At 38.2% G+C, this 24075-nt stretch overlaps 1 pseudogene; it reads left to right on the forward strand.

Moving 5' to 3' along the window:
• Positions 1–4759: 4759 nt before the first annotated feature.
• LOC143440241 (nuclear pore complex protein Nup54 pseudogene) lies at positions 4760–7946 on the forward strand (annotated as a pseudogene).
• Positions 7947–24075: the final 16129 nt, after the last annotated feature.

Genomic DNA, 24075 nt, shown 5'->3' on the forward strand with positions numbered 1-24075 from the left:
AACTAGAACTCTCTCCTACCAAAGACTTGGCATTTGCGATTTTATAGTTTTCTCAATGTCTTTAAACAGTGACAATTTGTAACATATTTTGATAGCCTAAAATACTTGTTGATGACCACTCTGTCAATGTTGGAACCTGCACTGCCAAAAGCCTTGGGGGCTAAATTGTTAGAGCCCATACTGTCCAAGCTGCTTTGGTACATGGGTTGGGGTTCAGCAAGAGAGAGAGAGTGAGGACAGACATAAAGAATGGAGACCAGACAAAGTGTGATTCAATCCTGTTTTATTCTTCTGTCTCTCTTCTTCTCTCTTTCCAAGTCCCTAGTTTCTACCACCAGGTCTCAGGTCCTAATTCCTAGTTCTAGTTGCTAGTCACTTTCCCAGTTCCAAGTTCTTTCTTCCAAGTGCTAAGTGCCTAATCCCTAGTTGCCTGTCTTGAGTCTCAAGTGCCTACTCCCTGTGCCTAATACTTAATAATAATCTCTTCTGTCTGCCTCTTGCCTTTTATATGTCTCACTTGTAAGCCACACCTCTAAGTCACGCCTTTAAGCTCTTAGGCCTTGTCTCTAAATCTGATCTCCAAGTCACACCCTTAAGTCACACACCTTTAAGTCTCACACACCCAAGGGAAAATCCTGGGTATCTAAAACAAGATGAGTGTGCTCAGCTGTTGCAGGCTATTGTAATCAAGTCTCTTGTCAGGATATATGGCTCAAGAGGGCTACAAGGATGATAACAGCCTACTGTCGGCTCCCCACAAATACTGTTAAGTCCTTGAGTGTACTACATGTCAACAAATCTCTTTCTATATCTTGTGTCACTAAGTTTAAGCCTAATTACTAATTTTGGCATTTAGATTTTACCGATTAATTTTATATAATGTATAAAAACCTGAAAACATAATACTCTGTTAACAATATTCTTGCAAACATTTAGAAATGTATATAGTATGAATAAAACATTTAATGTTTTATTTGTTTGAATGTGCATACATGTGTGAGCATTCTTGGATATATGTACATGTGTTATCACATGTGCTTTTCTGTTTCCCTAAAAAAATGTATTTGTAAAAGAATGGAAAAAATGACATTCCTATTAGTGCTTGTTGTTCAGACTTCATCAAGTATTCACACTTCTACCTGATAATGGATCACTTGTATGAAAGCCCAACATTATCACCTAGTAAGACATGTAACATCTGCCTCATAATAATAAGCTCATGACTCATGGTAACTTAAGAGTAGTTCATTGTCAAATATCCAATTTCCAGTAAGGCTCAATTGTAAACTAAAGGCTTTTTTCCCAAAGGATTAATATTCATCTTCAGAGAATGGTAGATCCAAGAATCTTTGCTGTGTTTCACATGGGAGGTCGTGAAATGCTCCAAGCAGCTTTTATATCCACCATTGATAATTTATATACCACCAAGTTCAATGGATCATATGGTATAACATGCAGAGCAACAATACAGCAGACTGAACTTATAAATAGCATACTAGGTACCTGAAGATGTATTAGTAAGTTCACATAAGGAAACATCATCTGCTACAGCATCTGAAATTGAAGTAACAACTTGATTTAATTTTTCTAGATTCTTTTGTAAAAAGATTTTATTCATTTTATGTACATGAGTACACTGTAGCTGACTTAAGACACACCAGAAGAGGCATCAGATCCCATTATAGATAGTCACCATGTGGTTGCTGGGAATTGAACACAGGACCTCAGGAAAAAGAATCAGTGCTCTTAACCATGGAGTCATTTCTCCAGCTCCCTGATTTAATTTTTGATAACCAACAGTCATTAGTTATGATCCATTTGTCTTCTGAAAAAGACAATTAGGAAAGTTAAATGGAGATGTGTAGAAACTACCACTCTTTCTTCTTTCCTTAACATTGGTAAAAACTCTTTGATCCCTCAAATGATGAGATAATTAATTTTGGTTGAGATTTCCTGATAAAGTCATATTATGAGATTAGAGAAATGAATAGATTAGAACAACAGGAACCCACCACAAACAAGACTTGTCTAAAATTCAACTGATTCAAGTGAACTTCATAACCCCCTACTTTAAGTTTATGGAGCAATGCTTATTCAAATATTCCAGAATCAATGTCAGTTTGGAGTCAGTGTGAAGTAGTCTCCAAATCTGATTACTCTTCCAGAAATTATAGCTATTCCTGTGTAAGACAATATTTTCCTTTGAAGAAGGATAAAAGAAAGATTAATAGTAAACCTTACTAAGAAAATATTCAATATAAATCAGACTGTAATTTCTAGCTTTCATGGCACTTACATGTTTAGGTTAAAAAATTTGTAAACTTTTTCAATATTTTTATATATTATATTAGCAAACATTTTAAAGTATTTGTGCATGATTTATAATTTTTCTTCCATTCAAAAAATTATTTTATAAGATTATATTTTTTCAATAGTTTTCAGTTATCTTTATCTATATAGTTAATTCAAAATACCTGATTCTTAAAACTTTTTAGATCTTGTAAGAAACATAAATAAAATGTGAATGAAGTAATAAAAGCAGAAGTATTAATTATTAATCACACAATATTAAGAAAATTCCCAAGCATACTGTTCATTAGAATGAACATACATTTAAGCTTACATGGTTCTTTATGTCTGATTATCTGAGATTATTTTAATTGTAAACACCCTCTTCCTTTTATAAAAAAAAAATGAGTATCTAGATTTGAGGGTGAAGCTAAACAATAGAGTAAGTCAAATGATGTATTTCTATTTCTTCCCAAAGATAAAACTAAATGTCTTATATTAAATATAACATAAATATAAAGAATCTGCAGAATGAATATATATATATATATATATATATATATATATATCTCCTATTTACAGTTGAATAATTATGGAGTGTTTATAAAGATATGAAAAATACATCACAAATAAATAGTTTATGAAGTAATACTGGCAATATTTGTTATGCAGTGTGATTTTGTGAAGGGAACATGATTTATTCATATTGAAATAGTATCATTACAAAATAGTAAATCTAAGTTTTATCAAAATACATTATGTTCAAACACAATGTGTTGCCTCATTAATAGGTCAACAAGAAAATTATAGCTTTCCCAAAAATAATGCTATTATGTCACAGGCAGTATATATATATATATATATATATATATATATATATATATATGCCTCATGTTGAATATAATCTGCTTTTGATTATTTCAATGGTCTTTGTAATAATGCTCACCTAGTAAACTATTCAAATTGAACCAGTACACAAAACAATTTTGTGTTTTGCTGAAGTCATAATGAATGTTTTATATCAAAGCAATGTATACATATAGTTTTGAACATCACCATCACTTTCAGCTCTCTGGCTTAATAATGCATGTTAACCAATTTTGGAAACTTTTGTTCTTTTTTTTTTAATTATTATTCATTCCATTTTTTTACATCACGAATGACATTCCCTCCCAGTCCCTCCCCACCTCCCACAACCCTGCCCATCTCATCTGCTCTCTTCCCCTCCCCTTTGCCTCTATGAGGGTGCTCCCGCAACCACCCACCCTCTTGCACCCCACCACTCTAGCGTTCTCCTACACTGGATCATCAAACTTCCACAGGACCAAGGACCTTCCCTCTCACTGATGTCAGTGAGATCTCAATGCTATCCTCTGCTACATATATATCTGGAGCCATGGATCCTTCCCTATAAACTCCTTGGTTGGTTGTCTAGTCCCTGGGAACTCTGGCCAACAGACATTTTTCTTCCTATAGGATTGTAATCCTCCTCTGCTTCTCCAATCCTTCATCTATGTCCACCACTGGAGTACCTTGAGCTCAGTCTGATGGTTGGCTGCAAGCATCCACATATGCATTGGTCAGGTGCTGGCAGAACATCCACACCAAGTTCCTATCAGCAATGACATTTTCTGGCAAATGTATGAAACTAGAAAATATCATCCTGAGTAAGGTAACCCAGATACAAAAGAAAACATATGGGATATACTCACTGATAAATGAATATTAGCCCAAAAGCACAGGATGCTCACGATAGAACCCTCAGACCATGTGGAGCTTAGGAGGAAAAAAGACTAGTGTGTGGATGCTTCAGTCCTATCCTGGGGAACAGGATGATCATGATAGGTGGAGGGAGGTGGGGACCTGGGAAGGAGAGAGGAGGAACAAGGAAAAAAGGGGGGAGCAGTATAAGGTATTGGAGGGGATGAAAGAGAGGTAAAAAAAGGTCAGGAAATTGAAGAAAAATATGTTGCAGTGAGGAGGAGGAACTGGGGTTAGCCCCTGGAGGGTCCCAGACGTCCCAGAAGCAAGCGGCTCCCAGGACCAAACAGGGGTAACTTTAACTGAAATGTCCAGCAAAAAGGAGAATGTGACTACCTCCATTAGATATGTATGGCCCCCGGTCGAGGGAAGAGGCCATCCATTCATTTCAAAAGTTTTTAACCAAGAAACGTTCCAAAGGAAATATAGAAACAAACAAACAAACAAACAAAAAATGGAGCAGAGAGTTAAGGAAGGGCCATCGAGGGACCACCCTACCTGGGGATCCATCCAGTCTACAGACAGCAAACTTTTGTTCTTTTTATACATTTGTCTCATCTAGGCTTCCATAGTGGGAAGGTGGGTACAAGTTCCATTATACTTTGTGTTTCCACATCTACCTCTCATTAAGAGGATACTGTTGTTTAGTTCATAGTCAAGGAGAGATAAAAATCAGAAATAAGGACTATGTACATGCTGTTCCCACAACATGGCTTTCGATTTTGGGCCTCCTTCAGGCACTTTGGGCACTTCTGCAACCACTGCAGCACCAGCGGGTAGGTCTGGAGGATTTGGAACAACGACAAATGCAGGCTCTGCTTTAAGCTTTTCTGCCCCAATAAACACAGGCAGTACAGGCCTTCTTGGTGGCATTCAGAACAAAGGTTTTGGTTTTGGTAGAGGTTTTGGCAAAACTACAGGAACTGGCACTGGTTTAGGCACTGGTTTGGGAACTAGACTTTCATTTGGAGGATTTAACACACAGCAACAGCAGCAGCAGGCTTCTTTAGGTGGTCTCTTCAGTCAGTACACACAGGTTCCTGCAAAATTCAACCAGCTCATCAACACTGCCAGTGCTCTGTCAGCTCCAACGTTTACGGGGGATGAAAGAGATGCCATTTTGGCAAAGTGGACCCAGTTGCAGGCTTTCTGGTGAGCAGGAAAAATGTATTTTAATAATATTCCTTCAGTGGAATTTACAAAGTAAAATCCTTTTTTTGCCAATTTAAGGCTGTAGGTTATACTTGTATACATAATAATAAATATGAAGATGGTCTAGTAGTTTTAATTTTCAACAAAAAAGAAATAGATATTAGAAGCCAACAACAGCAATGGGTAGAATCATTGCATAAAGTTTTGGGAGGAAACCAGGCTCTTACTGTCAATGTGGAGGGCTGTTAGGAGCCCTGTGACCGTGACAACATTCGCCATTACAAGATGGCGAGGGTATCCTGTGCTCCCACAAGTAAACACTAACTGTGCAGGTGCAAAAGGCAAAAAGCATGCCAAAGTCACTGCCCATCTCCCGGGGCATATTATTGGTAATGAGTAAGCAGCCAATCAGAAGTGAACACACCACTCTAGGGTGTATATAAGCAGTGCCTTTTTCAGGCTTGGCGTCTTTCCGCTTCTGCTGATACAAGAATAAAGCCTCGCTGTGGTAACCACCCGAACACTGCCTCACGTGTCTCTTTCGCAGGCGAAGGGGACACAGAAGGGGCTCGGAACAGAGGGCATTAATACTCTGCCTGATGAGAACACAAAGGCTCCACCTGTATAGGTGGTTGAGGATGGCTTTGCCTGGCATCAGTGGAAGTGGAGGGCCTTGGTGCCTCAAAGTTTGGATTCCCTAGTGCTGGGGAATTTGAAAGCAGGGAGGCAGGAATGGGAGGATGGTGGGAGCAGACCCTCATAGTAATAGGAGAAGGGAGGATGGGGTAAGGGATTTTGTGGGGGAATGAGAGAGGAGGTAACATTGAAAGGTTAATAAATAAAATATCCCAATTAAAAAAAAAAAAACAGATAATGGATCTGGCAATTGTAGGTAAGCAGTCGAGACCTTTTGTCAATAATTTATTACAGAGATTTTGTATAATCCTCAAGGACAAGGTATTGTGGAAGAGGCCCATGGAACTTTAAAAAGATTGGTGAGACATACTGTTGCTGAGACAAAGAATGATGCCAACATATGAATTTGCTGAGTGCCCTGACAAGGGTGACTGGAGAGCTGTATTAGATATATGTTCCTGACCCACCTTTGCTTGACTATATCCCAGATGGAACAAACTGCCTTGCCTCAAGATTTTAGACCTTGTGGGATAGAGAATCAAAAAGGGAAACTATGTACCTTGTATTCTTCTTAGAGGTGCCTAGCTATTAGTACTCAATCATGAATGAAAAAGGCTGAGAGGTGGAGAGACTTTGGGGCTGCTTGGCAAGAAGCTGACATGGACCAAGGACAAGGAAAGGGGCTGCTTGGCAGGAATATGACATTGGCCAAGGACAAAGAAGTAGGCTTAAAGCAGGAATCTGGCATTAGACTAAAACAAAGAAATAATTTCAGGTAGGAGTTTAAATCGTATACTATAACAAAGAAGTAATCTCAGGCAGGATTCTAAATTTTAGATTAGAACAAGAAAGTAGGCTTCAAACATGAAAATGACTTTGGGCTAGGACAGGGAAGTAGGCTCAGATACTTTGGTCATCCTGATAAACCTTTAGAAACTGTGATCATGGGAGTGTTCATGACTTGTTTTTTTCTTTGACTATTTGTGTTTATTGTCTTGCTTGTTCCTCGACTATTTGTATCTATTGTATTGCTAGACCTTCAGCCTAGAACTGACCTTATTACATGCATGTAATCAAAATGTTATAAAAGCATAAAGGAAGAGGGGGTATAGGATAGGGGGTTCTAGGGAGGGGAAATGGGGAAAGGGGATGACATCTGTACTGTAAATAAAATATCAAAAAAAAAAAAAAAAAAAAAACCCATACAATAGGATATAAACTTAACAAAGAAAGACTCTGTCTAATGATCAAACTGAAGTTGCCATTTACGTTGTTGAGCATTCTCTAAATGGCAACTGGAGAAGAGTTTCAGCAACAACACTGTATACGCACTTTGAGCAAGCCAACATTAAGATATAGCTGCAGCAGCTTGGTGTGACCCTTTCTATTACCAGGACAGAGCTGTCTCCTGCTCAGATCAAGCAGCTCTTACAGAAACCTCCTGCTGGTGTTGATCCTATTATTTGGGAGCAGGCCAAGGTGAATAACCTGGATTCTGAAAAGTTAATTCTTGTACCAATGGTGAGTTTCAAAGAATGATTTGAAGACGGAAGGTTCAAGATACAGATTAGATATTGTATCTGAAGGTATTAGTGAACTGCAAAAGAATCAAACTACAACTATGGTCAAAATAGTACAATAGGAAATTGATGGATCTCTCCCACAGAACCTTCCTAATCAAACAGGAAATCCAAAGGAAGAGTGGCTATGCGATCCAGGCTGATGAAGAACAGTTGCAGGTTTAGCTAGATACTGTTCAAGCGGAACCGAATGCGCCTACTCAGTTCAAAGGTTGACTGGATAAACTGATGTCCTAGATCATGATGCAGAATCATTTTGGAATTGTGAAATCTGAAGAAAATTATTACATAGACGCAAACCTATTACTAGAAATCAAGCAGCATTTGAAACAACAACAGGGAGGCCTTAGCCAGTTGATTAGCATTATAAAAGTTGACCTAGAAGATACAAAACTGGTAGAACATGGATTGAATGAAACCATTTATAGCAGAGGCAGTGTCTTTAGCCAACCACTTACAGATTTGTTCCAGAGGTTTATAAAATGTGTCTTCTTGCTACATCAGGCCTTCTTTATGATGACCACATGAACAGGGAAAAAAAAAAAAAAAAGGATCCTTTTCCTCACTGGGATGTTTCAGGCTCCTCAGAAATTACTGTATATTAACTCTGAAACGACCATTACAAAGCACTTCATAGAGAATCTTTGAAAAGTTTATATTGAAAGGTGTATTTACTCATAAAACATGATTATCCAAAGCATATACACTGTTGTTCATTTTCTAATAGTGTTAAGAGTAGTCACAGAGCCTGATGGTTATTCTCCATCCTCTTTTCCATAGCACAGACTGAGACAGAGCTACTTCCTACATAATACAACAAAGTGAAATCCATACCTGTTGGAGACTATGCTTCAGAGTATAAATGCCTTTCAGCTTTTATATCTGTGAAATCAGCTGCAGGGAGTAAAGAAAATCCCACAGTTAAAAAAAAATCAGAAATAATGTCAAAAGATGCAGGCAGTATTTTTCAGCAGTTGGGTGCTGTTTCCTCTTGTCAACTGACAGATACTCAATATTCCACTTCCATATTGGAATCCAGTTTTGTTCCCTCTCAAGTTATTTGTATGGAGTCACTGGATATTTGGGTGCCCATTTCCTGTCAGCCTAACCATGTCTGTGGACTGTACTTGTGTACTTTACTATTTTGTTACCTTCACAGGAAGTTCTCTGCTTCCCTCCAACTTTTTTAAAGAGCTTCTTTGACTAAAATAAGAGGTTATTCTGTGAACGATCATTTCAAGACAAGCCCAGTTATATTCCAGGATGCAGTTTGAACATGAAAAACCTCATTATATTACAATCCCCTGGGAAGTTGCAAGTGCTTCTAACTAGCTGTCATTCTGATTCCTGTCTATGCTTGAAATGTGTGGTTTCTGCTAATCTTTTTCAAGAAGTCCCTCCAGGTTATAAGAATTTATGTAAAAATCATATGTAAATTTTCTAATGGGTACTTCTGTGTCTCTGATATGCTCTTGGTGTTTTACTGTGCTCTTACAGTGTTTGAGAAGGAAAGTACAATTTATCACTCCACACTCAGAGAAATAGACAAAAGATGCATGCTGTATTTGTGGAGGGAATTCTTAGGGATGTCTTTTTTTTTTTTTAATACTTTTGTTATCAGTTGGCTACTTTCTCTTCTTTTCTCATGTAGATCAGATGGAACATCTAAATTAATTCGAGTTACGTGATAGTTATTTCAATAACATTTTATCATATGTTGGAAAAAAATCTAGCATTGCCACATATCACATTTTCATTATTAACTCATTATCCCTATAATAATGACTCTACATAAACACAGAGACTTTAATAATTATTGATCTCTCTGGATATTTACTTGTTAGTATTAACAATATTTTTCTATAAGTTAGAAAAAATAGTTATTTAAACTATATCTCTTTCATATTGAAGAAACATTTTTATGGTTATATATCTCATCATGAATGTTGACTGCCTATAGATAAAACTCATAAACATTCTATATTCTGTATATTTGTTTTACAGAGCTATGTTATGAAAATAATTTCATCATAATTAATGTTTTGATACATATTTTTTATATTTTAACTAATGTTTAATATCCAAAGGAGTAATATTTATAAAACAAGTGTTTTAAAACTTACCAAGTGATATTAATTTTTTGGAAAATATATGGTTATTTTAAAATATCTGTAACTATCAAATTGCTTTTGTTTGTGACTTAAGTAATGTATACAACACAGTTATGATATAGTCATGTTGTGTTTTAATGAAATAGGCTATTAAGCCCAGATGTTCATCAAGTATAGATCTAGAGATTCTACACAAATGTATTAATTTGATTAGGCTTCATCATGAAGAGATATCAAATAAGGTAATATGCCTTCTGTGATGCAAGATCAAAAACAATAAAGAAAATGGATTGCCTTACAAATGAGTAGCTTATTGCTTCAATTTCACTCTATTTGCACTGTCCTGTGAGTTTCTAATTGACCTAACCTCAGAAAAAAAAATTCGTGTATTTATCATCTAAATGATAATACTAAAGTCTTCCTTATGTATTTGTTTCTATTCTATGGTTGTGTTTATCTGGAGAACCTGCTTGATGGAACAGTTATAGCTTCCACACAGCTCTAAACTTTTGTTACTAAGTTCTATGCTGCTTCTGACCTGGGCTGTTGTAACCACACTTCTGGAGTTTACCCTCTCAATAAACTTAATATGCAGTTTATTTTATTTGGTAATTTTATGGTGTTCCTTGGTTCCTAAATGCCAGAATTTCTTTCCCTTCATAGCTACAACACTTGTATTGGGGAAACTTTTCCCGCAGCGCTATAACATTTCCACTGGGGAAGCCTTTCTTCTGCTCAGAGCTATAACATTTATATTACTGAATTAGGTTATCTGCCTCTGGAATTTGCTTTTTCAGTTTGAAAGAGTTTTCCAGGTAGCTTAAAAAATGTGATTGCATTGTCTTCACCTTCTAAATAGCTGGAATTATATGTTATTATATATATATTATATGTGCCTGCCATAAGACCTGGTTTTCTTTTCATTTATAAGACTTATATTTATTTCTTTTTTCAATTTTGTTATTTATTTATTTATTTGTTTATTTATTTATTTACATGGTACATTTTATTCTCCCATGTCTGCCCTCTAATTGTTCCACATCTTATGCTTTCTCCCCAACCCCCTGTCTCCACAAGAATGTCCTCACTCTCTACCCTCCTGACTTATAAACTCCCTGGGGCCTCCAGTCTCTTAAAAGTTAGGTGCATCATCTTTGGTTAAACACAGACTTAATAGTTCTCTGCTGTATATGTGTTGGGGGCCTCATATCAGCTAATTTCTGCTGCCTTTTTGGTGGTCGAGTGTTTGAGAGATATCAGGGTCCAGATTAATTGAGACTTCTGGTCCTCCTACAGGGTTCACCTTTTCCTCAGCTTCTTTCAGCCTTTCCCTAATTCAACCTAATTCATCCTGAGTTTTGCAGGTAAATGGATGGAACTAGAAAATATCATCCTGAGTGAGGTAACTCAGTCCCAAAATGACATGCATGGTATACACTCACTAATTAGTGGATTTTACCCGCGCCGCCCCCCAAAATGTAAGAATTTCCAAGATACATTCCATAGAATTCAAAAAACATCAACAAGCTGAAGAGCCCTAGTGAGGATGCCTCAGTCCCACCTGGGAAAGAAAAAAAAGCAATCACAACTGGGGAGGGAGGGACCTGGAAGAGAAAGTGGATCAGGGGTTGGAGGGGTCAGCAGCTTCTGTATATTGGTTGGGTGCAAATATCTGTATCTGACTCTTTCAGTTGTTTGTTGGGTCTTCTGGAAGGCAGTCAGGATAGGTTCCTTTTTGAGAGCACTCTGCGGCCTCAATAACAGTGTCAGTCCTTAGGACGTCCCCTTGTCCTAGATCCCACTTTGGACCTGTAGCTGGACCTTCTTTTCCTCAGGCACCTCTCCATTTCTATCCCTGTAGTTCTTTCAGATAAGAACAATTCTGGGTCAGAGTTTTGCCTGTGAGATGGCAACCCCCTCCATCATTTGATGTCCTGTTTTCCTGCTGGAGGTGGGCTCCATAAGTTCCTTCTCCCTACTGTAGGGCATTTCATCTAAGGTTCCTCCCTTTGAGTCCTGAGTGTCTCTCATCTCCCAGGTCTCTGGAGAATTCTGGAGGGTCTTTCCAACCTCCTCTCTCTCTGGGTTGTCTGTTTCCATTCTATATGCTGTACTTAAGGCTTCAATCCTTTTTCCTCATCCAATAGCAGATCAGGTTCCCATCTCCCTCCAACCCCCCCATCCACTTTCTCTTCCAGGTCCCTCCCTCCCCAGTTGTGATTGCTTTTTTTTCTTTCCCACGTGGGATTGAGGCATCCTCACTAGGGCTCTTCAGCTTGTGATGTTTTTTGAATTCTATGGAATGTATCTTGGAAATTCTTACATTTTGGGGGGGCAGGTAATATCCACTTATTAGTGAGTGTATACCATGCATGTCCTTTTGGGACTGAGTTACCTCACTCAGGATGATATTTTCTAGTTCCATCCATTTACCTGCAAAACTCAGGATGTCCTCCTTCTTAGTAGCTGAGTAGTATTCCATTGTGTAAGTGAACCACATTTTCTGTATCCATACTCTGTCTTCTGACATCTGGGCTGTTTCCAGATTCTGGCTATCACAAACAGGGCTGCTATAAACATAGTGGAATACGTGCTCCTGTGGCATGGTGGGGCATCTTTTGGGTCCCAAGAGTAGTATTGCTGGGTCTTCAGGTAGATCTATTTCCAATTTTCTGAGGAACATCCAGATGAATTTTCAGAGAGATTATACCAGTTTACAATCCCAGCCACAATGGAAGAGTATTCCTCTTTCTTCACATCCTCGCCAACATATGTTGTCACCTGAGATTTTGATCATACATAAAGACAAGCTTTAACATGATGGCCAGGAATAAAAGTATACCCAGGACAAAAAGGGCTAGCATGATCATAGTATCTATGCCATTCTTGAAGCCTGACCAAAATAGAAATACTGACCTGAGGCCATGAGTATTTTTATCAGCAGTATCTACAGCATCAACACTCAGCCGAGCAGCACTTTTGAAATTCATAACCTCACTATGTAAAGTTAAGATATCCAGAGAGGTGTTAGAATTTTCCCAAATACACTGCAAGTGTCTTTGAACTTTTTTCTAATTATGACTATCACTGTAAATTTTAGAACTAACATGAATTTAATGGTATTTGGCATGACACTCAAGATGGCTCCTTATCCTTAAACTCTGAACATCCTCCCAATAATTTGAATAGGATAAAGAGCATTAATCCATTTTTCCAAATGCTTATCTAAATCCTTTTGTATATTTTACACATTAGTAATATTATTTTTACAAAATGATTAACAAAAGTAGCTGTGTTAACTTCTTGTGTCAAAGCAATTGCAGAAGCTCTGTGGCACAGTGGGTAGTACATTGGACTTCTAGACAAATTAATCCATTCTTATGTACTTGTACACAGCTCAAATCCAAGTGGATTAAGGACCTTCTTATAAAACCAGATACACTAAAACTAATAGAATAGAAAGTTGGAAAGAGTATCCAATATATTATCACAGGGGAAATGTTCTGAACAGAGCACCAATGACTCATGCTCTAAGATCAAGAATTGACAAATGAGACCTTATAAAATTGCAAAGTTTTTGTAATGGAAAGGACACTGTCATTAGGACAAAATGGCCACCAACAGACTGGGAAAAGATTTTTACCGATTCTACATCCCATAGAGGGATAATATCCAATGCATACAAGGAACTCAAGAAGTTAGACTTTAGACAATCAAATAATCCTATTAAAAATTCAGTACAGAGCTAAACAAAGAATTCTCAACTGAGGAATCTCAAATGGTCATAAAGAACCTAAAGAAATGTTCAACATCCTTAGTCATCAGGGAAATTAAATCAAAACAACCCTGAGATTCCACCTCACACCAGTTAGAATTGCTAAGATCAAAATTTCAGGTGATTTCAAATGCTGGTGAGGATGTGGAGAAAGAAGAACACTCCTCCAGTGTTGGGATTTTAAGCTGAGACAAAACCTCTGGAAAGCTGTCTGGCAGTTTCTCAAAAAATTAGATATAGTATTACCTGAGGATTCAGCTATACTACTCCTGTTAAGATACTCAAACAATGTTCTAACATATAACAAGGAGAAATGCTCCACTATGTTCATAGCAGCCTTATTTATAATAACCTGAATTTGGAGAGAACCAAGATATTTTTCAAGAGAGGAATAGATAAAGAAAATGTGGTACATTTATAAAATGGAGTACTACTCAGGCATTAAAAACAGTGAATTCATTAAATTCTTAGGCAAATTGATGAAACTGGAAAATTTCATCCTGAGTGAGGTAACCTGTTGTGTCCCGAGCTGCCCCACGCTTGGGGGCCAAAAATGTTGTGGACCACTCTATCAATGTTGAAACCCACACTGCCAAAAGCCTTGGGAGCTAAACTGTTAGAGCCTGCACTGCCCCAAGCTGCTCCAGTCCGAGGGTCGGGGTTCAGCAATAGAGAGAGTAAGGATGGACACAAAGAATGGAGACCAGACAGAGTGTGATTCAATCCCGTTTATTTGTTAGTCTCTCTTCCTCGTCCAAGTCCCAAGTCTTGAGTTCCTAGTCCCTAGTTCCTAGTCCTTAGTGCCTCCAAGTTCCAAGTTACTTCTTCCAAGTTCTAAGTGCCTAATGTCTAATTCCAAGTTCTTTCTCTAAGTGCCTAGTGCCTATTACCTAATAATTCTTCTTCTGAGTTCTCTAGTCCAAGTGTCTTCTTCCTCAATGCCTAATTCCTACTAATCATATGTTGCTTGTCTTGAGTCTCAAGTGCCTACTCCAAGTGTCTAATACTTAATAATAATAATGACTAACTTCTTCTGTCTGCCTCTCATCTTTTATATGTCTCACTTTTAAGCCACGCCTTTAAATCACACCTTTAAGTCATGCCCTTAGGTCTTGTCTCTAAATCTGATCTCTAAGTCACGCCCTTAAGTCACACACTTTTAAGTCTCACATACCCAAGAGAAGATCCTGGGTATCTAAAACAGGATGTTATTAGAGTGTGCTCAGCTGTTGTAGGCTATGGTAATCAAATATTTTGTCAGGGTATATGGCTCAAGATGGCTGCAAGGATGATAGCCGCCTTCTGTTGGCTCCCACAGTAACCCAATAACAAAAGAATACACATAATATGCACTCACTGATAAGTGGATATTAGCCCAAAAGCTCACAATACCTAAGATACAATTCACAGACCACATGAAGGTCAAAAAGAAAGAAGACCAAAATATGGGTACTTCGGTCCTTCTTGGATAGAGTAACAAAATACTCATGGGAGCAAATATGGAGACAAAGTGTGGGGCAGAGACTGAAGGAGAGACCACCTGGAGACTGCCCCACCTGGGGATCCATTCCATGGGCACCAAATTCAGACACTGTTATGGACGCTAGGAAGTATATGCTGACAGGAGCCTGATATACCTGTCACCTGAGAGGTTCTTCCAGAACTTGACATATAGAGAGGCAGATGCTCACAGCTAACCATTGAACTGATCATGGGGCCCCTAATGGAGGAGTCAGAGAGAAGACTGAAGGAGATGAAGGGCCTGGTGGCCCCATGGAGAGAGCAAAAATTCAAACCAACCTGAGCTCCCAAGTTCTAAACTGCCAGTCTGGAGACACACATAGAGGAAACACATGGCTCCAGCTCTCTATGTAATTGAGGATGGCTTTGTTGGGTGTCAGTGGTTCTTTTGTCCCAGGAAGGCTGGATGCCCTAGTGTGGGGCAATTTGGGGGCAGGGAGGAGGGAATGGGTAGATGGGTGAGAGCATACTTTCATAGAAATATGAGGAGGGAGATGGGATAAGGGGTTGGGGAAATGGGAAAACAGAATAACATCTGGCAGGTAAATAAATAAAATATCCAATAAAAACAAAAGAACAAATAATAGAACTGGCTATTGCAGTGGAACATTTGAGATTTTTGTCAACAATTTAATTTTACACATACTAATGAGATTCCTTATAATTCTCAAGAACAAGGTATTGTGAGAGGGGCCCATGGAAGTTTAAAACAATATGTTCATAAAATAGAAAAGGAGGAGATGTATCCCCATACAACACACATTTATTTAAATCATGCTATATTTATTTTAAGTTTCTAAAAATTTTGGATATCAAGGAACTTTCTGCTGAGTGTCTATGGCACCCTACAGTTAAGCATACTTATACCTATGTGAAAAGGAAGGATCCACTTACTGGCATTTGACATGATCTGGATCAGGTATTTAATACTGGGAAGAGGGCATTTTGTATATTTTTTCTGCAGGATACTGTAGGAGCATGGTGGCTTCCACAGTGGTTGGTGAGACATGCTGATGATGGGACGAAGAATGATGCTGACCTGTGAGCTTGCTGAGTGCCCTGACAATGGTGATTGGGAAGCTGTATTGGACATATATTCCTGACCCATCTTTGCTTTCCTATATCCCAGATGGGGCAAGATACTTTGCCTCAAATTTTTAGACCTTGTGTGACAGAGAATCAAAAAGAGAACTTATAATGACTCTTGTATATTTCTTACATGTGATCAGATATTCAGACTCAATCATGTATTGGTCTAGAAATCAATCCAATATTGGAAATAACAGTCTTCATTTGGAAGGCTGGATCTGGACAAATTTCAGAGACATGATGTTATGTTAGCAAGAGATAAAGTTGGGACAGGAGCTGGATTTCAAATAAGTATTAGTACATGTGTTAAGCCTCTTTTCACTGTCAAGTTAAAATTACTTTGGTTTCTTCTACAGTATTTACAGTAAGTTGCATTGATTGTATACTTTCTAATTGTGTTAGTGTGTTGAAACCTGGCATGTCTGTTATAGAGGTCTATCAACCAGCTTTTTTCTTATTGCTGTAAATATTACAGAACCTTGGTTTTCTGAAAAAAAAAAACTTGTAAGTACTGGAAGAAGTGAGTTAGGCATAAGCAGAAGCAAGACGGTAATGGGCTTTATTATTGCTGGTATAACAATTTTAATTCCATTAATTTCTAGTACCACTGCTTCTTCAATTGCTTTGACACAAGAAGTTAAGACAGCTACTTTTTTTTAATTAATTAGCAAAAATATGTTACTAATGTGTTGAGTTTACAAGAGGATTTAGATAGAAATTTGGAACATTGGATTGATGCTCTTTATCCTATTCAAATTACTGGAAAGAGGACCAGAGTTTAAGAGTAAGTATTGAGTGCCATGCCAAATACCAATGAAGTTGTGTTACTTCTAAAATTCACAATGATAGTCATTATAATTAGAGAAAAGTTTAAAGATTTGATGCTGCAGATAATGCTGACAAAATTATTCATGGCTTGAGGTCAGTATTTCCATTATGGTCAAGCATCAAGAATGGCATATATATCTTGATCATATTAGCTCTTTTTGTCCTGGGAATAATTTTATTCCTGCCCATTGTGTGAAAGCTTGTCTTTTACAACATCAACATGTTGGCAGCCAAAGTACATGGCTAGAACTTGAATATGGACTCCCAGACAGAGTTATTAAGTTAACAGGCTGGCAAGCCAAGGACTGGGAAATATTCTGCACAGCGCTTTACCAACAAAAGACATAAGTGAATTGTTTTGGTAATGCATATTCCACAATAGTTAAGGAAGGCATTCTTGACAGAATGACCTAAGACAATCTCAGGCTTATTTATGAAATAAAAAAATGGGAGATGTCGAGAGCTTTTGGGGCTGCTTGGCAGGAATCTGACATTGGGCAAGGACGAGGAAATGAGCTTCTTGGCAGGAATATGACAATGACCAAGAACAAGGAAGTGGGCTTCAGGCAGGAATCTGATATTAGACTAGAACAAAGAAGTAATTTCAAGGAGGAATCTAAATATTAGGCTAGAACAAAAATAATTTCAGGCAGAAATCTAAATCTTAGGATAGTACAAGGAAGTAGACTTCAGGCATGAAAATGACTTTGATTTAGAACAGAAAAATAGCCTCAGATATTTTGGTCATCCTGATAAGCTCTTACAAATAGTGATCATGGGAATGATTATAGAACTTTGTTTGCCTTGCTTGTCTTTTAACTATTTATGTTTATTGTCTTGCTTGTTCCTTGACTATTTGCATTTATTGCATTGCTAGTTCCTCAACCTAGAACTGACCTTAGTACTTGCATGTAAATAAAATGGTATAAAAGCAAAAAGTAGGAGAAGGAATAAGATAGGGGTTACGGGGAATGGGGAAAAGGGACAACATCTGAAAAGTGAATAAATAAAATATTCAATAGAAAAAGAAAATAAAGGAAAAAGAAAAATACTTGACAGAATATGCACACCTATGGCAATTAAATAATCATCATGGTAAATAAAATAATAATTAAAATAAATAAAATATCTTCTAAAATAAAGACAAAACCTTAACTTGGATGTGAGATATATCATAGAAAATGTGAGGGCAAAAAGAAAACACAATATAAAAGGCTAGATAATGCTAAGACCTGGCTAACATCTTTCCTAATTCATCTTTTTTTCATATTGATGTACACTTTAAGACATCTTAAAATTATTTTTAGGCATTATTTATGAGTTCTAGCAGACCTATTAAACTTTATTTCTGCATGACATAAGAATGAAGAAGTCTGCAAGACACAAAGCATTTCCATTGTAGAAAAGTCACTTTATTTCAGCATATTAACCTTATAGTATAGGTATTCTGATTATATTTTTTGGCATTTGTTATGCTTCAATATTTTACATGAATTATCATGTTTTAAATTAATACAAATTGAGAAATGAAAAAAAAATCTCATTTTTGCTTTAGTTCACTGATAATTAAAGTTGGAATTATCTAAATACTATTTTATTGAGAAAACAGAAAGCAAACATGACATGATTATAAATTAATAGTACTTTTGGGTAGGCCCGACTTTTTAAAATGAGAAGCAAATATATAATATATATTTTTATTTAATATTAATTATTTATACTATATGATATACAGTATATTATATTAAAGCCAGTATATTAAATGCTTATAAATTGATACAAGTCTCAGAAAGAAAACAACAGTCTAATTTCTAGTGTCATAACTAGAGAAGTGAGGGGTGCATTCTCTAATGCAAAGTGTGAAATATTAATATACATTCTATAAATGGAGAGAAAACATCTATGTGATTTGATTCATATATTGCCTAGGTAAAATCAGGTCTCTGATGTTTCTTGGTAAAAGTAAAATACTAATTATATTATTGCCAGCTAATTGGTAAAACTGAACAGCTTTTGTATGGTATATTTAGACCATAATTCAGCCTTATCTCTAAAATGTAATTAATTAATTAATTAATATTTGTAATTCCTGTAGATTTGGAACCAAGTTTCTCCATTTGTTTTATATCTACAAGCAAACTTTCACAGTATTCTATATTTGTCACATTTCTTTTCCTTACTAGTATATTTCCCATTCAATGCTCTGATGTGAATTCACATTCTCAGAATCACTTTTTTGGCCAGTATAAGGTTTATTCTCCTAATATTCCCTGATTAGTCTTTTCTCCACTCCTTCTGTACTGTTGAAAAATAGCTTTTACCTCTTTTGTAAATTTTGCTACTCCTCACTTTCAATAAATTGTTAGAATACTTACCATGGCATACAATGTTATTCACCATCTTTCATAAAATTTCAGAATTTACCAGTTTTTTAATTTTAGAAATCATGACTATGACAAATTGTAAATTATAAAAATCTTATTTTTTTTCCAGCAGAATACAATAGATATACTGTTCTTTAGAGCTTGATCTGGTTACTAGCATAGACTATACATCATTATGTCAGGCTATGATGAAAATTCTGGTTATAAATTAAAATACATTATGGAAAAGATATACTTATACTCCATAGTTATGTCTGCCTCTCAAAAGTCCATCTCTAACCTAAAACACACAGGTAAGACATCTGCCTGCCCTAATCTCTGCCTGCTGGGCTCTGCCCTGCCCTGTTGGAGCTCCATCTTCCTTCTGGTCTTCACCTACACCTACAGCAGTCAAGAAACAGCAAACTATGCCCCACCTCACAGCTCTGCCTGCCTCCCAGGAGGACAACTATAACCCAGCACACATATCTTTACATTCTTCCTAGGAGGCCTGATCAAATTTGAAACACACAGATCCACCTGCCTCCCACGTGGCCTGCTCCAACGGTGCACACCCAGGTCAACCAAAAACAGAGATAGTCAGATAGCAAAGGTAATTGCAGGAACATAACCAACAGAAACCAATACAATAGGTACAATCAGGACCCAGATCTCCTATTTCAGCAACCCCTAATATCCTAACAAAGCTGAAGAGCAAGACTGTGACCTTAAATACCATCTCATGAATGGTGTATACATGGCAGCTTTATTCATAATATCCAGAAACTGGAAACAATGCAGATTTGCCTCAAATGAAGATGGATACAGAAAATGGAACTATGGTTCATTTACACAGTGGAATACTATCCAGCTATTAAAAGACGAGGACGTCATGAATTTTGAAGGCAAATGTGTGGAACTAGAAAATATCATCCTGAGTGAGGTAAACCAGACCTAAAAGGACAGGAATGGTATGCACTTACGGATAAGTGGATATTAGTCATAAAGTACAGAAGATCCATGATACACGCCAGAGACACAAAGGAGTTAAACACAAAGGGAAGGTCCAAGCAAAAATGCTTAAGTCAAATTTAGAAGGAGAAACAATATGGTCATAGGAGGCAGAAGTAATGAGGGAAATGGGTGAGAGAAGGGATGGATGTGGAGGGGGTGGGAAGGCATCATCAGTTGTGGGTAGAAACAGGTGAGAGACACAGAGAGCCATGAAAATGAATGCAAACCTGTAACTGTCAAGGATTGGGGGGAGGTGAATATTTAGGAAGTTCTAGAGGTCTGGGGAAGCGCCCAGGTGTCAATGCCGGCAACCTTAGCAGAGATGCCCAACAGTGGGCACCTGGAAAGTGAAGAGGCCACTTCATGTAGCCAGGCTGGACTTGCAGTGTAGGGAGGGATAAAAACACCAATCCGTCCACAAAATTTCATCCCAAAATGTGTCCTCTCTAAAAGAAATTTGAGGACAAAGTTGGAGCATAAATTGAAGGAATAGCCAACCAATAACCGATCCAATGAGCAAGCACTAATCCCTGATGCTATTAATGATACTTACTCTGTTTTGCTTGCAGACAGGAGCTGAGCATAACTGTTATTAGAGAAAGTCTTTTCAACAGCAGCTTGAAACATGAGGATACTCACATGTTGCGCCCACCTCGTCCAGCAAGGAAGACACAACTCTGGAGCTCTTCCTCAAGCAGTTTATTCAGGAATTTTGTATCTTCTTCTGACCCCCCCTGGGAGAGCCCGCCCACAGGCTAAATACTCCTGGAGCAACCTACCCCGGCAAGCTACGTGGCAGCAGCAGATAGGCACATGTAAGGGGAAGCAGCACAGATCACCAGCCTTGTCCATATTAGGACTTGTTTTTCTTAGAGAGCACTCGCCATTGGGCAGGCGGGGGGGGGGGGGCGTGGGGGGTGGGAGCCAGCACCATCTTTACAGCACATTGCAGCTCTCTACAATTCCCCCTATTTTGTTTTAAAGATGAAACAGGTGAGAGTAGGGGTCTGATCTTTGAAGCAAACATAGAAGGACATTGTACAGGCTCTCCTATAGGCTTCATTAGCCCAATTCAAGCCTGACTTGTCCCATGTCAATTTTCTCAGGGGCAGGAAGAACACTGAAAAGTGCTGGAGTAAGGGTGGCACAAACCCCCATAAATCAGACATGCTCCCCAGCGGCAATCGGCATGCCTCAAGTGCAGTGCTTAGCCTCACAACCTGAACATGACAATCTTATTCTTTCATGGCAGCCAGCCATGCTTAGGGAGAAGATCCAACTCCTACAACTATAAAGGCTTGAATGATCATGGCCACATTCCGCCTCTGCATGGCTCTCATCTTGCACATGCACCACAGGCCTAAAACACTAACTAAACCCACTATAGGGCTCAAGGCCCCAAAATCTGCCCACTCTTTTATGTGGTCCACGGCTCTGATTATCCAAGCCGCGAACTGGGTCGTGAAACTGGGGACCAGGCATGTGGAATTAACTGCCACAATGGCTATCCGCAGGTGTTTCATCAGGCCTTCAAAATCCACAGCCCAGCTTCCTGTCAAATAAGCAGACAACTGACAAGAAAAGTTAGCAGCCTGGGTATAATTATGATATTGCATGGAGGTAACACATAACCCATGAAATTTCTACTCACAGCCAGCTTGGGCAAGCTGCTACAAGGTATCTACTTATTCTTGAACAAGGTCACCTCTTTTGTTAACCAACATAAGCCCTTCTTTCAATTGGGCATTCAAGGATGCTTGCAAATCTAAAGCAATGGCAAGTTTGCCCAATGCACTCCCCCTAGCCTGGCATCCTGTCCATGGAAACAAAAGACTCTCTACAGTATAGTCCATACAAAAGAGTGCCCAATGGGGTAGACTAGGAGGCCTGGAAAAATTCTGTATAGTACTCCAGCTTCAGTCTAACCATTCTTGGCCATAATTGGCAGGCCACTATCCCTCAATCCAAGTGCCCATCATATAAGCTGTTCCAGACATGGAACCATCTGGCACATCAAACCAGGCAGCAGTCTGGTTATAAAGCATAATACAATCACTCTTATCACTTATATTTCTAACTTTTACAATGCACAAACTACCTAATAAAACAAAGCTCCTATCTTGATTAGGGCTGGCTATCTCACTATCCTTAGGCAAAAAGGGCAAATCCAAACTTCTATTACTAATAAAAAGGTGGGGATAAACTTAAGCATTATGACATATTGGCATGGGTCTCGGGAGGAATGACAGGATCCCCCAACTTTGCTCTTCTTGACTCTTCATGATCATCGTTCCCAGCAGGAACATGAGTATTCAAGAAGTGACATTTGCACACCAGCCTTTCTGGTACCCAGAGCGGTCCATCTCAGTTCTGCAGGAAAACACAAACAGAACCTGGGCCCATGCCAACACTGGATCCGGTCCATTCCATTCTCCTGTCAACACATCTTTCCATTTGATATAACCTTTTAAGGATCCATGTCGAATACTATGTCTTTTAGCCACTGAACGGCCTTCCTCACCCATTTGCAAAAAATTTAAGGTAAATAAGGCAAGGGCTATTCTGTCTCTAGGGGTGCGGCCTTGGCTCATTCCCCCTTTTTGTTTCTGTAAACATTCCTTTAGGGTGCAATGTACTCGCTCCACCATACCTTGACCTTGTGGGTTATAGGGAAGGCCATGTTTAAGTATAACTTGCATTTGAGAACAAAAGGAAACAAAAGAGTGGGCTGTATAACCAGGACCATTATCAGTTTTTAATTGTAGAGGCTTGCCCCAAGCTCCCCAGGCTTCCAGGCAATGGGATATAACATTTCTTGCCTTTTCTCCACTCAGGGGAGTTGCAAAAATAAGACCTGAACATGTATCCACAGACACATGAACATACCTTAGCTTACCAAACTCAGGGAAATGTGTAACATCCATTTGCCAAAGTTGTAATGGCAAAAGTCCTTTAGGATTGACCCCTATAGAGAGAGGATGTTGAAAAACAATACAAGTAGGGCATTGCAACACAATGGAATGAGCAGCTTCTCTAGTTATTTTAAATTTAAACTGCAACGTTTGAGCATTAACATGAAACTGAGCATGAAAATCTTTTGCTTTGCAAACTGGACTCTCCTCTTGAAGAAAGATAAATTCTCTTCTGGTGGCTTGATCTACCTCATTATTATTGTTACTCAGGGGTCCAGGGAGACCAGTGTGTGCACGTACATGTTGTACATAAAACATGTCTTTTCTTTGCCAAATCAAGGTTTGCAATTTTGATAACAAGGGATAAATGGGACTATTACTTTTAATCTTTCCCACCACTTCTATAACCTTAATTAAATTAACAACATATAATGAATCTGAAAGCAAGTTGAAAGCATCCTTATAAACTTTAAAAACTTCCAATACAATTTTGAACTCAATAATCTGAGGTGATCCAGGGGAAAATTGTATAACCACAGGATCCATGCCTCCTAACTTATAAGAACCGCATCCTGTTTTGGATATATCAGTAAAGATGGTTACTGCCCCAGTAATAGGAGCTGCTTGGGTAATCTTTGGAAAAACAATGGGATGGGCGTGATAAAAATTCATTAGTGGATGCCTTAATTTCTCCTTTATATCGACACCTTAAGATAGCCCAATTGTCAACAGTTGTGCACAAGACTTTCACTTGGTCACTATTGTAAGGGACGACAATCGTCACCAGCTCTAGGCCAAAATGATGTAAACTTTGTTGAATTCCCTCCTCTGCCAAACCTGCCACAGTGGTAGGGTAATGTTTCACTGTTTTAGCTGCTGATATCTTTGGATGTATCCACATTAGCGGCCCAGCCGGCCACAGCAGTGCCATGGGTTGCGTCAGGGTAGAAAGGACGCATAACAAAATTGGTTGTCCCAATGTACAATGCTGTAGCATGGCTTCTTGTAGCCCATTCTCTACCCTATGAAGTGCTTTTCTCCCTT

The sequence above is a fragment of the Arvicanthis niloticus genome, chromosome 29 (assembly GCF_011762505.2).
Source record: "Arvicanthis niloticus isolate mArvNil1 chromosome 29, mArvNil1.pat.X, whole genome shotgun sequence".
NCBI lineage: Eukaryota > Metazoa > Chordata > Mammalia > Rodentia > Muridae > Arvicanthis > Arvicanthis niloticus.